At 49.1% G+C, this 15936-nt stretch overlaps 1 long non-coding RNA gene across 2 annotated transcripts; it reads right to left on the reverse strand.

The window, feature by feature from the left end:
* Positions 1–7396: 7396 nt before the first annotated feature.
* LOC137477742 (uncharacterized) lies at positions 7397–15592 on the reverse strand. Of its 2 annotated transcripts, XR_011001172.1 has the most exons (4): positions 15089–15591; positions 14885–14976; positions 11412–11468; positions 7397–7828 (listed from the first exon to the last, which is right to left on the reverse strand). It is a non-coding gene; the product is annotated as an uncharacterized lncRNA (long non-coding RNA). The 2 variants fall into 2 exon arrangements; XR_011001171.1 differs by having other exon boundaries at positions 11412–14976; positions 15089–15592.
* Positions 15593–15936: the final 344 nt, after the last annotated feature.

Raw genomic sequence — 15936 nt, forward strand, 5'->3', positions numbered from 1 at the left:
GTCCAAGGAGGTGCTCATGTTGATCCTTTTCTTTTTTTTCCTCTCATCTGCAAACGTTTGTGATGCTTTTTGCATAAAAATCCTTTTTGGCAAGCACCAGATCAGTTCTTTATCCTTGCCTTGTATTTGTGCAACACACTTCAGATCAAGGGGACCCCAGTGACTGATGGAAGGGTCTCTTCCTTGGGCTGAGCAGGCTGAAGGTGCTTTCCACGGGAATTGTGCAGGAAATGAGATGTGGTGGCTCCTAATCCCTGCAGGCGTGGGGGGCACAGAGGCCAGCCAAGGCTGGGTGTGGTGAAGAAGAGCATTTGAAGAATCTCTGTAGTTCAGGCAGGAGGACAGTGGCTGAAGGGGAGAACGCACATGAAGGAACACGGGAATGATGGACAAAATAAGAGCACAAAGAAATGCATCGCTTCCCATTTCTGAATGTCTAAACAGGGTGTTCAAGTCCAGAGTCCAAGAAAGACCTAAAGAACCCCAGAATTACCCTTATCTGAGTATGTCAATATCCTGCACTGGGAACGCGAACCAGCCAGGAAACAAGAACTGTATGAATTGTGAAATCTGGGGATTTCTCTTCCAAGAACTTTTAATTTAATGGTTGATTCTTTTGAGAGGGAGAGGGAACTTACACTGGGCTAAGAAATGCAATACGTGGGTTACGAAAATTCCCTGAGAAGATGAAGGATTTTCATGTTTGCTCTGCTGATTCCCTCTCTGGCCCTGTGCATATTTAATTAATACCAGCTCTCTCTCCAGCAGAAGTTTTGAGCATGATCTGCTCTATCCCTTGGATAGATGCCCTTGGAGGAAGCATTTCCTACCTGAACAAGCTCCCTAAAATGTGTTTGGCCAAGCCCCCTTCTTTCCTAGCTTCCCTCCCTGTCATCTTGGAATACCAGTGATAGACTGAAACCTCAGCACAGATAAAAACCTATCCAAATCCTCTTGCTGGAGCTCTCTGGGCATTCAAAGGCTTTCCCAAACCATTCCTTTGATGAATGGACACAGAAACTGAAGGCAACCATACTTCTGCCGACCCCTTGCCACCTCTGTTCTCCAGCACCCAGAAAGCTGGCATGCCTTTGCCTAAATTCCCATCTGTGGCAAGTTCTCCCTTCTATACTTCTCTGCCACGAGCACAAACCCATTCATTCAATTCCCATCGATGGAAGATGGAGATGCCCCCTCCACTCCCACAGCCCAGATCCAGCACTGAAACCCTTCCAGGCAATTCATCCAAATCTCGCCTCGCTCTGAAAAAACAACCCATGGAGATGGTGCAAAACCTCACGCAGGGCAGCCATGGTTGCTAAAGCATCTAATTATGTACTTTCTAATTACTAAGCCTGATTTGATTTAAGCAGCTCCCCGGCTCGTGCTCTGGGATGTAACACCAGGCTCTGAATCATCCCTGTCCCATCTGCTCCTGCCTTTGCCCTTCCCCACTCACAGGTAGGATAAAACACCAAGCTAAATATTTGATGGCAGTGCTAATGGCTTTGTTAAGTGAAGCTGGGGACAGGGGAGGAGCTTCTCCTTAGGTTAGGATGACTGAGCTGGGTTTATGCTGGTGGGAAACCTGTAGGGCCCAGTCCTGTGCTGGTTTTGTCCTGGTGCTGTGCTCCTGGGTGGGAACACCACGGCTGTGGGCAGATCGTGCCTGGCTCACGCCCGGCACTGAGTCACCACTGAGCACAGCTTGCACCACAGCAGCATTAAGGGAAGAGCTGTTGGGTGGTTCTTTTCAGGTGAAGGGATGAGGAAAAGCCTTCTTGGGATGATGCTCTGGAGCTCTCAACCAAGTCAAGGCAACTGAACCCGCAGCAGCAAACCCGGCCTCAGAGCGCGTGAGCGATCGGGGTTGGAGCAGCAGCTCCGTGGAGCTGTGCCAAAACTTCTCCTTTTCACCTCGCTAGGATTTTCCCAACAGTTTGCAAATCCCATCGAAGGCAGATAAAAACACCCACCAACGTTCCAGGGCCAGATGGTAGTTTGTGTTTATGAAAACTGCAATTTGTTTTCATGGAAACTAGTAAAAGCATAGCGGGCAAACCTGGAAAAACACGGCTCACCCTTTGGGAAAGAGGATATTTTATGGACAGCTTTGGTTGCCACCTCTGTTCTACAGCTGATGGAGCTTGGGAGAGGGGAGCTCCTGAAAGGTCTGCCCAGCCCGAGAGAGCAGCTGTGGGATCCACAGGCCACTGGCTGCAATTCAGCCTGAATTAGGGAGAAGTGGAAGAGAGGTCCTTCACATGATGTGCCAACTTTCCAGCTCGCCAGGAGAGAGAGTTCATTGATGAACCTTCATAATCAGAGAATGAAGTCATGGGCTTGCTCCTCACAGCTGGTGGAGGAGCCTCAAGAACCACCAGGGTCCATGCAGTGAGTGAGACAAGAAATAAAAGACTCGGTATCAGCTTTGTGTCCTACAGGGATGTAACTGGCTTCGTTCTCTGCATTTTTCACCAAGTAACAGGTAAAAATGGACCACTGGGTAGAGCTTCTCATGCACTGGACTTCTCCTGGGGCACTTCCACTTCTGGCTGGTGCCTCTCTCCAGCTCTGCCCAACAACTGCCCCCGTGTTGGTTTTGGCTGGATTAATCTCAGCCTGATCCCCTGAGAGCAAGGCCCGGGGCACAGCGTAAATCCTGTTGGCTGTGGTGGCCCCAGGCCAGGAGTGACGTCGGTTCCTGGAGAAGACTCATAAATCTCATCTGAGTTTCCTTCTGCTGAGTTTTCCCTTTGCCTGCAGGGGTCTGCAGTTCTTCGTCTGTCACAGTGGCTCCTAGGGACTCACGTTCTGATGTCATAAATTTGTCATCACCACGACACCACTGACAGACCAAGCACCAGGAGGAAGGGCTCCAGGGCTAAGCAAAGGACCTTCCCTCTAACAAATAGCAGTGATTCACACCAAAATGCCAAAAACAGGGAAGGATTCACACTTTGCAGTCCAGATTTATCTTTTTTATTTGTTGCCAAAGTGAGACCTGACCAATGTGGCAGCTTTGGACACATTGCTTCCAAGAGCAGGTGTGTGTCTCCTGATTCTGGTTCTGGAGGTTTGCTGACGTCCTGGGTTTATTTTGTTTCCAAGAACTTCCATTCCTCCACATAGCAGCTGAGCACTTTTATGAATAAAGAGAGTTTTTGGAGGAAAACAGGGCTGTGAGTAGGCAAGACCTCCTTTGAGGTTGCTGTGGTGCTGCATTTTAGCCTGGTGATAACCCCGTGGCCTTTTTCCTTATTATATCTGCACAGAAGAAAAGGAAAATACTCAAAAAACGAAATCCCAGCATTTCTGAGGGCATGGACACTGTTATTTGAAGAGGCTGAAGTCAGCCTTGCTGAATTCCTGTAGATCTTCCTCCTTACAGCCACTTGGAAATGTTGATTTTTTTTTTTTTTGCATCCTTCCATTGCTGCTCTCCCAGCATGAGAAGCAGCTTTGGGGCAAGATAAATATTTGCTGGCACCACTGAGTGCCATGATCTGGAAGGAAAGCAGGGTGGATTTGGGACTGGTTGAGGATCCATCTAAGAATAGCTCTTCCTTGTCATGCATCCCCTGCCCTTGAACAACCTCTTCCATGAATATCCCAACACCTGGACAGTCCAGCCTGGCATCACACATCCTGCAGACTGATCCTGCTGCCTGCCTTATTTCAGTGCTGTTACTCCCAGATTTATTGGCAGGTTGTCTAGAAATCAGCAAACAACCCCTCAAGAGAGTAGATCTCGGGACAGGAAAACTAAAAAGAGTTCTATGGCACAGCCCGTGATTTTCTGAGGGATATTTGGCTGCTCTCTTGTGCTGCTGCATGCTAGGAAAGGGCAGGGAGAGGACATAATTCTGCTCTAACTTGCTACATCATCAGTTTTCATTAAAATATTCTTCTGCCACATCTTTGTAATTTTTCATTTCGGAGGCAAATTTATTAAAGGTGTACTTCAGGCTGATTAAATTAAATAAGTGGCCTTAGCAAATAAAGGCTGGTTGTTTTTTTTTTTATCTCGGCACACCACAAAAAGAAAAGGGGGGAGAGGGGGAGAAATTGCTGTGATACAAGGAGCTATTTAGTACTATAACTGAAGGGGGGGGCGGGAAATTCCATTCTCCATAATCTCCCATTTGTTATCTTCCCTCAGCCCCACCACCACAAATCACTCTGGAGCCTTGCAGCAAAAATACCCCAAATGTAAAGCAATATAATATCCTGTGTTTTCAAAGATAGGTAATAATACATTTTGCACACAAACAAACCTTCCTAGCACTCCACCAGCTCCTTTCCTAAGTTTCCCTGTGTGGCTCTTAACTTCTCACACTCATTTCAGGGCTATTTCCTGGTCAGAGATGGCTTTGAAAATGAGGCTGAAAAAGGTTTCTCAGCTTATTTTTGTTTTGATTTTTGCTAGGCAGCAAGAAAGGGCAGGCACTTTGTTCTGAAATTAGGACTTGCCTGTGCTACCTTGCTTTAATAGGGCCACTTTGCCTGTGTTTTTCCCCTCACAGTCTCCCCTCAAATCCATCTTAGCTAGTTTTAGGTGGAAAAATAGAGTGTTTGGCTGATCTCTTCCCCCTTAGCCCTGCTGCAGTGTTTGGGTAATTCTAGGGCTGTGAACACACGAGCATTTTTTAAGCCATATGTCAAACACGGCTCCCCCCTCCACAAGCTTTAAAACCAACTGTCCTAGCAGGATGCTCCGATGGAGCCACGGCTGGGAAAGGAAGAAGGGTTTCCAGAGACATCCAGGTTTTCTCTTCCCCTTCTTGGCACAAAGGGGCAGCTTTTGCTTCCCCCAAAGCCACCCTGCTCCTGCCGTGTGACTGCCCAGGAGGGACACCGGGATCCTCCGGCCAGGAGCAGCTGTGGCAGCAGGAGGTGGTGCCTGGCCTTGGGGCTGAGAGGTCTCCAGGCCTCTGCTGCCAAGAGGAGGCAACACATCCATGACAAACAGAGGGACAACTTGGGAAGTTTATTGGATTGAGAGCTTCCCATCTGTTTCTGCCACAGTCAGCCCATGCCTCTCCACTGCCAATAGCTGCCAGGAGACAATCAGGAAGGAAGCAGACAGACAGATCCAGTGCACTTCACCCACCAAGGAAAATCCCTGTGGGCTTCTCCCAGTGGGAAACAGAGTCAAAAAGGTGTTTCACCCTCCCCTTCTCCATTCAGCTGTAACTGGATGGAAAACTGCTGAGCCAAAGGCATCCATCCTTCCCAGAGCTTCATTCCCTTGGGCACACACAGAGGCAGGAGCAAACACAGCAGGTGTCTGCCTTCAAATGCCTGTCACCCCCACAAATTCTCTCTATTAGGTGTACATTGGTCTATATTTCCTCACAAAAGCAAAACCAAACTGGGGGGTATGCAGCCACCACGGACTTGGATCCCTGGGGATGACGGTCAGGGACACGGAGCGAGATCAGCCCAAGGTCTGCCACCAAGGGAACTTGGTCCTGAGCCAAAAGCACAGCCCAACCCTCACCTTCCCTGCTCACCAACAGCAGCAGCTGCAGGGCTGAGGGAGTTAGGCTGCCTCGGGAAGCTCTAAGCTGCGCTCTGGAAGGTGAGGCACCTCCACATTCCTGACGTGGCTTTGCCCAGCAGGAAAAGCTGAACGTGCTTTTGAACAACTCTAATGATCAGTCATCAGCTCCTTGGAAGATTTCCATAGCAGCATTTGACTACTGGAGTGCGATCAAGTCAGTGAAGCCTTGCCAAGTTCTGGGCACTTGGTTGGCAGAAAAAATGTTTAGTGCTTCAGGGAAGACTCGGTGCAGCTTTTGATCCCTTCTAGTCTCAACATATTTAAACAAAAATAGCCCTTTTCTCCCCTCTCCCTCCCAACCACCATTTCCCCACATTTAGCAGCGGAGAAGGAGGCCCCTCGTGTGGGTTTGGCACATTTCAGCAGCGCTGTTTTTAATGGAGTTGGTCCCCAAATGTCACAAAGCTATTGTTTTCCCTGTTGGTCACACGTCCACCTGAATTTTAGGCTATTCCCTAAATGTCACAATTTCTCTGCTTCCTGCAACTCTCTGCTGTTATTTGTTATTGTCTTCCTGAGAGATAATTTTTTGTCTCATTTCTCTCCAAAATGTCCAATTTTCTCCCACTTTGGTGCCCCCTGGAACAAATGTTCCATGTGCCTTTGGTCTCACTGAGTAGGGGACAGGCAGGGGGGAAAAAAAAACCACCCTGAGGGGAAAAATATTTTAAAAAATAAAATAGGGGGTTTTTATCTGCCCAGATCTTTTACCTTCCTCTCCCAGTCTCTATTGCCCAGGGATCTACTGCCAGAGCTCTGTTGAATTTTGTAATTAAAGCCACAGAATGCTCAGCTAGCAGAGTTAATTTTTTTTTTGCCACCGTTGATCATATTTGCCAAAATCTCACACAGGGGTTGGACGCATGCCTGGTTGAACTGGCTTCTTTTGGCCCCTGCTTTGTCTCCGCTTTCTCCACACCGATGGGATGGATGCACAATCTCTCACTTCTTGCCCTGAGCATCCTTTGCTGGCTCCCTCCCTCCCTATCCTACAGTCTGTGTGTGCAGGGAGGAAGCAAAACCTGGACCAGTGCTAAGTGTCTCCATCTGGAAGGCACCAGAGGGGCCGGCAGCAGCTGAAGCATCAACACCCCTGCCACCTCCTTGCAAAGACTCGGGATCCAAGGGGAGAAACATGGAAGAAGAAAGGAAACCTGGCAACAGCAAGAAGACAAGAACTTCAGGAGTGATGGAAAACCCTGCTGGAGTCAGTCTCGGGGAGAGGGAAGGAAGCAAATGGAGATCTTGGACGAGGAAGCAATCTCTGTATCAATTCTTTAAAACCTTAAAAACTCTTTAAAACCTTTTCTAAAACTGTAAACTCTAAGTTTTCTACCACATGATATTCCACACTTCTATTCAAACTCCACCCCCACAATCCCAGTTCTACCATTCCATTTTGGAAGCCTTCTCCACAGCCTCAGGTCAGATGCAGTGTTTTCCTGAGGATCTGTGCCTTTCAACACAAAGTCTAAAATCCTCAGCATCCAGGCTTCCAACACCTCTAGGAACATCTTCCCACTGTGGGATCAAGGCACTGGATGACTGAAGGCACAGGAGATGTGACCCAGCAGAGGGGTCCCTCCTCACTAACAGCACTCCCACAGGACTGCAGACAGTAAGGGCTGGGAGATATTTGGATGCTCCGGTAGCAAAGGGTTCATTCAGCTCCAAGGATACTCCCTGCCTGCCAGGGAGCAGGTCCCAGCATCTCTCAGCATCCTCCCCTGCATTGCCAGCAAGGACCATCCTGGCACCACAGCTCTGCCAGCTCTTTCCCAGAGACAGAGGGAAGTGTTAATTTGAACACCCTCGTGTGGTTTTGAGCACTTCTACACCCTTTGAGGCATGACCTGATTCTTTGTTCTCACTTCAGGTGCTGGTCAAAGGTTCTGAGATTTGTCCCTCTTGGATTATTTCATCCTTTTCCTGTAAGATCTCAGCCCAGAAACACCCGTGCCAGCCTCTTAATGAGATTTGGGCTCGGCAGGGAGAAACAGCTCCACACCAGCCAGAGTCCTGGAGGAAGACCCCATGGAGATTCTCCTGCTGCAGCGGAGTGTGGACAGGAAAAATCAGGAAAAATAGACAGGATTGGCACAGCTCTATGGAAAAATGCTTTAATGCTGCCCCCTCCCCAGAGGGCTGAGCTGTAAGCAGGGCATAAACACCCCCCAGGTGTTGGCAGCATCAGCTGTGTCACACACATCTCTTGGGCACATTCACTCCGGTGCTTTATTCCCCCAATGGAAAAAAAAAATACTTTTTAGAGCAGTACAAAACTGATTTGATTGAGGCAAGGGAAAGAGTGATGGAAAACAGTGAACAATAAAAACCTGGGAGCAGGCAAGAGTTTCTTGGAGGAAAATAAGAGAAAATAAAGCTGATGCTTTCAAGATTAATGACTAATGACAAATAATTGTGGGACAGCAATGAGAAGGCAGAATGGAAACAAGAACCAGGCAGAAGAACTAGGCATTAGGTCTGTTGGTGAATTTAAGGCCATTAATTCATAATTGAAGCCATCACAGCCAGGTGTTTCAAGTGAATCCAACAATATTAAGAGCTGCTGGATGTGGTGCCTTTCCCAAAGAACCTAGCTGTTATTTAGGGCTCTAAGTGAAGGCTGAGCTGCTGTGAAAAAAGCTGATCCTCATCTCATATTAGGGGTGTTTGTAGGAATCTCTGCCCTGAAGAAGGAAGGAATAAGGACGGAGAAGACACATGCCCTCCACCCCCCTTCTCCAGGCACAAAATGAGCCCCTTTGCCCACACTTATGAGCTCCTGGGCTTTTCTTTCCCCCGACATGAGGAGCAGATTGTCTGTCTTTGTCAGAAAGCAGCAAACACCAGTCCCAGCAGCTGTATGTGCCTGTCCTTCCTCACTTCACTTTTTCAAAGGGGAAATCAAAGTATTTCATGACATCCAAAGGTCTGTTCCCAACAGCATGGGATAAAAGGCTGGGCACTGGGTGAAGGAGGGTGGTTTTTTTTGTGGTTTGAACAGTGCCCATTCTTCTAAGGAGGGGGTTAATGTGCTGCCTGTATCACATCCCTGTGAATCACATCTATTTAATTTAATGAGAAAACTGACAGCTCACTGTGACCAGCAAAGCCTGTCCTGCTCTGTGTCACACAGGAGTTACAAAACAGCCAGTTTTGCTCTAATCCTAGGATATTTACAGCTGGAAAGGATGGAAACAGAAGGAACACAGTTAAATCTCAAGCAAGATGCATTCCTCTCAGATCTTGCATTCACAATAGACAGAGGCACTCAAACCAGCCTGACAGGGTACACAAGACACTTGGCAGCCTGGCAAAGCTTTGTTCCTCACAGAGATCAATCAGAGCAACAGACAGACTTGTCAGGGAAGTGTGGGATCAGCTGTTTTCTCCTAGTCTAACTATGGTCTTCTCCTCTCTGCTTGATTCACTTCATCCTTTTGGTGTTTCCCTGGTGGGAAATCTCACCTGAGGTTCTGCAAAGTATTTTAACTTAACATTCCAGCTGGTTTGAGACTAGAAGGTTCTCTCAGTCCCTTGCCAAGCACCTTGCAGGGGAGGAAGTGTCTTCATGGTATGGGAGTCATCCCTTCCTCTTCACCAATAACTGAGAGAATGGCCAACAGCAAAGCACTGTTTGCTTCATGGCTGTTGGCTTCTCCTCCAAACCTTTTCCCTCCCCTTTTAATTGAGATCAGACCCCATTATTTTCCCTGTGCTTCAGGCACATTAAAACCCACAGCTATTAAACTGTATTTGATGCACAGAGAAAGCCACTTTGAGTGCAACCTGAGAACCCCTGAGAACTCACTGAACAGCGAGGAAGAAGAGGAGGGGGATTAAGTCAGGATGGTAAGACGTCCTTTCCACAGTCACTTTTATTTCCCACCCCCCGATAATCCTATTTTTACACGTGCCTACCAGATGTTCCCCATATCACACTCGGTACAGCCAGATGGTTTCAGCATCCCTTCCCCACCGTGTGTCGTCAGCTCCTGATCATCTCGCTGATGTGTAATGGCCCCGTCAGAGGAGAACGAGCTGCTCAGGGTAATTGTCTGCATGTTCCCAAACATCTGCGCACACGGCCCTGCTTTCAGGGCCCGCAATTCCTGGTGGGAGAGGAGCTCCCCCTCCGAGATGCCATCAAACATGCGGTAATTGCCGCGGGAGACAAGCGGCCCGTGTCGCTACAGCTCAGTTGCCACCGCGCCCAAAGGCCACCGGCTCAGCTTTACACAGCCAGGCTTTAACAGAATTGGATCCTGCCACGGGGTAAAGGTGGAATGAGGGAGGGAGGCATGGAGGGATGGAGAGAGGGATGACCAAGCTGCTTCACGCCCCAGAAAGGGGCATTCGCTGTTCAGAAAAGAACTGGGACAAGACACTTTGGACTATGACCAGAATTTGGGAGTGCCTGAGCAGGGTCAGAGTCCTGTCACCAGCTATGTCACCTTGTAAAGCACATCCAGCACCCTGGGAACGTGATTTGGTGACAATTTGAGACTCACTGCAGCCTGATCTTAGAGCAAAAAGAGCAACACTTAACACAAAACTATAAGCAACACCAAAATTAGGAAGGACTTTAATCAATGGCCAGCGAGCTTAGGACAGGTTTTTGAGGCCCCAGCAAGGTGAGGAAGCAGTGCTGGGCAGAAGTGCTACGTTGGAGATGCAGCAAAGCCCTGAGTGCTGCTGGCGCAGGAGTGGGAGAGGAGGCAATTTTAGGAAGCAAATAAAATAGAAATGGCAGAGCAGATCCAAAGGGATTCTTATTGATAGGCAAGTGACAGTATTAACAAGCTGGCAGCTCCCCTGGTGTCCCAGCTTGTGAGCCAGCCTCAGAGGAAAACTGACAGGTAGATCAGCATCAAGAAGCCCATAAGAAGGGAAGGCTCTTCTCTCCAAACCTCCCCATCCCATTCCTCTCCCCAACACCCAAGCAGGAGAATGGAGCCCAAACCCAAGGCTCTTCCCTGCCCTCTTGCTCAGACTGCCACTGGCAGGGCAGGCCTGGGAGGACACAAAGCCCCAGTTCAAGTGGAGGTCAGGGTTGAGGCTGTGCCTCAGAGGGGACAAACCCACCAGCCACCACCAGGATCTGGGACAGCTGGGCCCCTCTGGCAGCTAGGAGCAGGGAGCTTTGCCTGTGGACAGCGGGGGAGAGGGGAGCGAGGGGAGAGGGCAAAGGGTGGTCCATTGATATAATTGACTGCTCGACTAATTAAAATTCCTGGGCTGCTAATTGGGGTTGGGATCTGCCTGCTGAATGCTCCCCTCAGCAGCTCAGCCCAGAGAGAGGGGAGCCTGCCTGGAAGAGGGGGATAAAGGTCTGGAAGCAGCCGGGGGCCTGGCCAGGGCTGGCAGAGCCCAGAGCTGTTTTGTCTGACCGATAATAAGTCACCAAATTACTTTTGACAAGTGAAGGGGATTGGAAATAATGGGGGTCTGCGAAAAGCCCAGGGCACAGACGGGGGAGATCCATGAGATAATGAGGAGGCAAAGCCCTGCCATGGCTGGGGGCAGCGGGACTGGGGCAGGAGGAGGCTGTGAGGGACATCTGTGCCACACTCCAGACAATATTTGGCCTGAAAAGGCTCTGCCTGAGGCACAGGGACTGTCTGGAGGGGGTCAGCCTGGAGCAACCAGGAGCACTTGGCACCCCTGCTCTGCCTCAGCTCCAGCTTTTAGGAGTGGGCTTCAAAAACCTCATGCCACAGCACCAAAATCCCTGTCACTTTTCCCTCTCCCACCATGGGTCAGGTGTTCTCCATGCATTGCCCAGATGTGCCAGCAGCAGCTACAACACCCCAGCTGCTCACCTGGTCCAAATAAACTCCACATCCCTACAGAATCCAGGTGCTCTGGCTGCACCAGACATGGGAAATCAGCAATCAGACTGCAATAATTAAAGTGTTCATTTACATACCAATACCCCTGATATTCTCCACCTCACATCCCTTTCACAATGATGCAGTATCCAAATCTGGAGCACGTCTGAGTGCACACAGCCAATTTCTTTCTACTCAGAAAAAGAAAATAGCCTATTTTTTTTTCATGTCAACATGCTCTGTGTAATATCCAGTGGGTAATTTTAGTGTCTAATGCAGCATCCACAGAACCCTCACCTCCTGGGAAATCAGTTGGGTGGCCTCTTCACCTTGATTTGGAGGATAAAAGTCCCTCTAATACTCAGGAGGCATCCTGGAGATATAACTTCATTTTGGGAACATGAGTATTGGGATACATTTGATCAACACTGAAAAGAGGAGCTGGGATGCATCACTTTTGAGAGGATCACCAAGCAGACAAAAATGTCGTGGAAAAAGAAAAAACACTGGAACTGGTGTCAAATTTCTCACTTTTCCATAGGATTTCACATCTTCTTCACAACCATGGCTTTTTTTTTTTTTGTTCTTCCAGACAAAAATGCCCAACTTGCACGAGCTTGGTCATCTTCATGCCCAGACACAGACCTGGTGGGCCTTCTCCCCACTCACTCCAGCCTTCATTTTCCCTGGGAAGGGTTTTCACTGCAGTGGAGCTCCCAAGGAGGAGAGCTGCATGTTCCAGTGGTGCTGCACCCCACAATGGTTCAGGGCACCTGATTTTCACTCTTCTCCTCCCCAGAGATTCTGCACTGGCAGGGACCAGAACACAGGGGCAAATATGCCCATTTTTTATCATTTCGGGGAGTTTTTTGAACACAGGAAAGGGGAAAACATTACTTTAACCCCTGAGTGGCTGCAGGCCAGGGAGCTGTTGGATGCCACAGACATTTCCCAATGCTGCTCACAGCCTTTTTTCCAGCTCCATCCGCTTGGTTACAAAGCAGATCTCAGGTTTCAGCAGCACTGTGGGGGCCTCAGGAGGTGCTGACATACCAGTTTTTTTCCACACCAAGTAATACAAAAGGATAAAACTCATGTTTTAGTGGAGTTTCCCCCCCCTTTTCTTCTCTAAACTTGGATTATGGAAGCTCCAGCTGAGCTCTCAAACAGGCACTGTGCAAGTCACATTCTCAGCTTCAAAGTGAGGAAGCAGTTCATGGCAGTTCATTTGCTGCCTGGGTGTTTTTTAAGCCAGAGATTCCCAAAGGAAAACAGAACCTGATTCCCTCTGCTTCCAGCCCTCCTCTCCCCTAAATGCCACCCTATCCACGGTGCAGAGCCATAACCTCATAGCTGCTATTTGCCTGCATTTCCCTAACAAAACACCACCAATTCAAGTGGGTGAAGCTCTCCTGGACTCAAGGGATCTAATTCTCAGGTCAGCCTCTGATTTTTCCTTTTTGGGAGCAAAATAACAAAAATGCTTTGAGAATGAAGCTTCCTGTAATTGCAGGGCCAATGCTACTTTCCTAGAAAGCCCTAAAAAATCGTCCTGTATGTCTCAAAGTCTTCATCCCTCACTTTTTGTACAGCAAATGTTCAAAGCCCTGATGGGTAAGTGGGGCTGAATATTCCCAGGTCCTGTGAAGGAGGAGAGAGGGCACAGAGGGGAAGGGGATGGGGCTGTGGGATTGTCTGCATTTTTCCTTAACAGTTTGGGGTCAAGCCTGATCCCCGGTGGGGTCAGCCCTCGTACAGGCTGACACGCCAAAGTCAAAGGAGGCTCTGCTTCCCCGTGGGAGCCCAGCCAGGGGGAGGCTCTGCAGCCCCTTCAGGAGCACCAGGGTGGGAGGGGGATGCAGAAAAGCGTGGAGAGGCTGCATGGGCCATGCCAGACAGGAATTCTCTAGGGCAAACACACAGGACCTGCCCCTGCCCCATCCACGGGCACCTCTCAGCATCAACATCCCTTCCCACAGAGCACCAGGCTACACCCACCACCATGTGGGACAGGGCCTGGGAGCAGACTGGCATAGGAGGGATGTCAAGGTCCACAATAATCACCTGAAAATCCCCTTTGCATCATCTACAGGATGCTCCTCACCAGCCAAACAACCCCAGAAAATTGATGTCATGGTATCTCTACAGCACTTAGCAGAGTGTTGACACCTCTGATAAGAAAGAAGGGAAGGAAATGAGGAAATCTGTACAGCTGGACAACACCTAAACCTGCCACAGACCAGAGAGAGATCTGGTCAAAACATCAGCTGAAAGGGAGATGGAGAGAAAGGGAAGCTGCCCGGCTGACATGGAGGGAGCAGGATGCTCCTGCAGCCAAAGGGAAAGAAGAGATAAAATAGGAAGATGTCAAAGTTATTTTTTTCAGAATGCAAGCTCCATTACGCAAGGCGAAAGGTGCACATTAAGTGCAATAAAAAAAGAAGCTTTTATAGAGATTAATTTGTCTGCCCCGTTCTCCTTAAACCGGAGGTTATAAATTGTGACAGAGCATGTGTGTTTTTGGGAAGCGAAGGCAGAAAAAACGAAAGGGAATTGGGGAATAGATCAAAATTCTCCGAGCAGAAGGCTTGGGAGGCACACATTTACATCAGGCTTTTTCTTCTCGCCTCAGAGCCGGTGCCATTCTGATCCACAGGAGAAGGAAACTCCTCACCCCTGTATTCCTACAGCTCCTTGAATCCATGGGCTGCTCACAGACCCACAAAGGGGATGAGCTTAAAGCTGTTGTTTGTGGACTTGAGATGACGAGAACTGAGAAGGCAGCTGCTGGAATGTGTTGTTATCTGCTCCCATGCATCCATCTCACCACAAACATTCCCGTGCCCCAGTTCCACAGGCAAAGCTGCTCGGGAATAGCAGAGCCCCGAGCAGCAAGTCAGAACAAAAGATAATCGTTTTTATCTCTCCTCTTTCAAGTTCCTGCAACAAAAGCCTGCTCCTGTCTGGCCCAGGAACAGATCCGCCCGCCACAGCCGTTCTTCAAATATTCCCGATTGACCTCAGCGTGTGAAATAGGCACCATTAAAGTGTTCTAAGAATAATTCTCAGAAATCATGAGTCACTGTCTGATTTCGGCAGAAAGGGCTAAAATGATTCAATTATTCACCATGAATTATTCACTGATAATTACACTGTAGTTAGCGATCTCCACGTAGACAGTTCATTACGAGCAAACCACTGGCGTGCAGCTAATATTTCACCAAAAAGCCCCACTTTTGTTATTGCATGTCATATATAATGAAGCAGAAATATTGGTGGCCATCAGAGGAAATCAGAGCAAGATTAAATGCGGAAGGAAAATGCTGCTGTTCCTATTTCTCAAGCAGCTCTGCCAAGTGCAGCACCAGGCCGAGCATCCCTTTCTCTGGTTTCAGAGCCAGCCAGGATTGCATTCCTTGGAGAAACACACAGTGAGGAGAGGAGAAACTGAGAAACTGAGCTGGCAACCATGGAGAAAATTCACCTTTTGCTCTTCTTTTGCTGATGACTGCTGGAAACCTCTCTAAATCCAGGCTCTCCAGGACTGCAGACAGTTCAGTTTTGCTTGTCCGCCTGCTGCTCGCACAGAGCTATTTTGGCAACTGAGTTGCCATTTACCTGCCATTGCACTGGCAGGACTGGCACGAAAGCAGGCAGACAGAAGGAAGCCACCCTGAGAGCCTCTCACCTGCCAGGGAACTGGGGCAAGAGCTCATTTCTCCCACACTTCCAAGCAGGGATTCCGGTTTTTGTCACAAGGAGCCAATTCAGCGTAGCTGAGCCAACACCATCCTCTTGCAGAACAACCAAAACAGCCCTGAAAGTCTGCGGGGGCTCCACCCCAGGACATTTGTGCTCCCATCTCAACTAGTTGCTTCCCTTTCCTTTTCCCTCACCAGCCTGGCCTCAGTGGTGCTGGGATGCAGAAATAGCCAGGGTGGCTCCTCTCCAGCCAGTCCCATGGACCACACCAGGACAGGGTCTGCAGGAGCAGCTCCAGAACCCACAGCAGCTTCTGGAGCATCCAGCAGGCTCTCCCAGATATCCACCCATAGCTCAGAGGTTTCAGACTCCTCTGGGAGGCTCTCAACACCCAGATAAATCCAGGTCCCCAATGCTGTGAATATAAACACCTCATTTTGTGGGTCACACAACACAGCAGAAGCGCTTGCCACAGGCAGGAGGACCAGGACACTGAGCTCCTAGCTCAGAAATATCCCATTTTTTCCAGCTGTGCTGTCTCCTATCCCAAACACAGTTAAGAAATCACCAGCTTTGGCTTGCAAGAAGACAGAGAGCTACACAGGTCACCCAGTTTCCCCATGTTTGGGAAGGTTCTTAGGACGCATATTCCTGATGGCAGCCCTATGTAAATCACACCTTTCAGGCACCCCCCAGCTTAGGAAAAAGAGTGCGGAAAGGTCTGTGTGAAGTGTTCCTGTGAGCCATTTTGACCTGGGCTGAACAGGGGCGGGGTGGGTCATTCCCATGTCTCTGTGGGATTTTACCACACAGGACAGGGGGCTCCAAAAACCT

Source organism: Anomalospiza imberbis, chromosome 8 (assembly GCF_031753505.1).
Source record: "Anomalospiza imberbis isolate Cuckoo-Finch-1a 21T00152 chromosome 8, ASM3175350v1, whole genome shotgun sequence".
NCBI lineage: Eukaryota > Metazoa > Chordata > Aves > Passeriformes > Viduidae > Anomalospiza > Anomalospiza imberbis.